Source organism: Condylura cristata, unplaced genomic scaffold (genome assembly GCF_000260355.1).
Source record: "Condylura cristata isolate star-nosed mole 26May11 unplaced genomic scaffold, ConCri1.0 scaffold00012, whole genome shotgun sequence".
NCBI classification, from domain to species: Eukaryota; Metazoa; Chordata; class Mammalia; order Eulipotyphla; family Talpidae; genus Condylura; species Condylura cristata.
In genome coordinates, this window is record NW_004567113.1 from 1,868,081 (window position 1) to 1,870,817 (window position 2,737).

Below are 2,737 nucleotides of genomic sequence, written 5' to 3' on the forward strand. Positions count from 1 at the left end.
TCTGAGTGGGCACAAAGAGCCCGGCAAACCTACTTGGAGGACTAACAGCCTGCACAACTGGGGGGTGTGCAGAATTAGGACTCAAGGTGTAACTGAACAGCAGTGGCTGAAAGAAGTGTGAGCAAGTAAGGTACTGCCTTGCAAGGCTCACAGTGCTCAAACAATAAACAAAACCAGTGATCTGCTCAACTACAGGCTCAGCTGCAACACTTCTAATGTGCCCCACCCTCCAAAGCTGAATCCAAGCATAGAGGGAAACAGGGCATCAGAAGGTTATAAAGATCAGCAGGCACCTTACAGAGACAAAGATGCAACAAGTTACCAGAAGCTGAACACCACAAGAGATCACTGGCCAATTAGAAAGACATAATTCCACACAGTAGGGGCTGGAAAAAATAGGAGATATTGAAACAAAACAAGGCTGAGAGTACACTCCACAACTGAAGTATATGGAAGTCCCTCTGGCATCACAGAAAGAACATCCAGAAAGAATGCTGATCAATATAGCAACACCGTGCCTCAATGAATAGAAAGTATTAGAAAATATACAACAGAGAATGAAGACAAATATTCAAGCAAGTCCAAAGTGGGAAAATTCACCACAAAAAGCTCAACCAACAGAAACCAGGAAAGATAAAGAACTGCTCAGCCTACCAGATAAAGAATTCAGAATCAACATGATAAACAAATAAAAAGAAGATGAGAAGGAAAAAAAATGAAATGAGTCAAGCCATCAAGGAGTTGAAGAATGCAAACAAGGAAATGAATTAAAGAAATTAAAGGAATGAAAAAAAATATGAGACAAGGAATAAACGAACTGAAGAAAGAGAATGAGACATTAAAAAAGGAAATAGAAGAAATGCCAGTGATAAAAAAAAAAGCCACTAAAGGAGATAAAGAAGACTTTGGAAAGTAATGAAAACAGAATAGATGAAATGGAACAACAAATCAGCATCCTTGAAGACACAGAAACAAAGAGAATTAAAAAAGAAAAAGAAAGAGAAGTAAAGAGGAAAAAGAATGAAGAAATACTTCAAGAGCTATCTGACACCATTAGAAAAGGAAATATCAGAGTTATAGGTATCCGAGATGGTGAAGAGAAAGGCCAAGGAATTAAGAAAATATTCACAGAGACATCCAAGAAGCAAGAACACCAAACTACCATGATGAGAGGAGAAATACAGCAAGACAAATTATAATAAAACTTTCAAAATACAAGACAAGGAAAAGATAATGAGAATGACAAGAGGGAAGAAACAAATGCTATAAAGGGAATCCGAACCGGATTATATCAGATTTATCCGAAGAAACTCTATGGGCAAGAAGAGAATGGAGGGACATACCCAACAAACTCCAAAGAATTATATGCCAACCAAGAATACTCTATGCTGCAAAGCTCTCCTTCCTCTATAAAGAAAGGATAAGGATATTCTTAGCCAAACAGAAACTCCACAATTTTGTCATGACTAAACACCCACTCCAAAAAATACTACAAGAAGCCCTCAAACCAAGTCCAACAGTAGAATGAACAAGAACAGTTCAAAACAAGGACTAAAAATACAAAAAATAAAAAGACACAGAGTAGCAGCGTGGATTAATAAACAGAACCATCATTCTACTGTCTGCAGGAAACACATCTAGCTAAAAAGATAAAAATAGACTGAAAATAAAAGGATGGAAAAGGATGGAAGAAAATGGACCAAAAAAAAGAAGGCAGGAACAGCTATACTTATATCAGATAAAACAGACTTCAAATTAAAAAAGGTTAAAATATACACAGAAGGCCACTATATTATGATTAAGGGGGCAATACAACAAGAAGACATAACAATTATCAACATATATGCACCAAATGAAGGAACACCAAAATATATCAGGAAACTACTGTCATCTATGAAAATGTATATTAGAGAGAATACATATATAGTGGGAGACTTCAACATGCCACATTCCACAATGGACAGATAAATAGACAAAAAATAAGCAAAGGCAAGAAAGCTTTGAACAAGGACCTGGAGAGCATGGGCCTAACAGACATCTATAGAATACTGCCCCCCAAAACATCTGAGTACACATTTTTCTCAAATCCACATGGATCATTTTCTAGGATTGAACATATACTGGGTCACAAGATAAATAACAATAGATACACTAAGATTGAAACCATACCAACTGTTTTCTCTGACCATGAAGGAATCAAGCTAGAAATAAACCATATGATGAAGTCAAGAAACCCACCTACCATGTGGAGACTGAAATCCACACTACTAGAGGACCATTGGATCAATGAGGAAATCAAAGAAGAAATCAAAAAACACCTGGAGAATTATGAAAATGATGTCACAAATCTCCAAAATTTATGGCACACATTAAAAACAATTATAAGAGGAAAACATATAGCATTACAGGCACACATAAAGAAACAAGAAATAACTCAAACAACCTAATGCCCAACCTTAAAGAACTGGAAAAGGAACAACAAAATAACACAAAAGGCAGTAGAAGACAGGAAAAATAAAAGTCAAATCAGAAATAAATGAAATGGATATTAGAAGAACAGTCTAAAAAATCAATGAAACCAAAAGTTGTTTCTTCAAAAAAATAAACAAGGTAGACAGGCTCGCAAAGAAAAAAAAAAAACAAGAGAAAGCACAAATAAACAGAATTGTTGGAGACCAGCTCCAACTATTGAGATATCTGGAGGCAAGACAGGCAGGATCCTAAGGTGGGAAGGCGT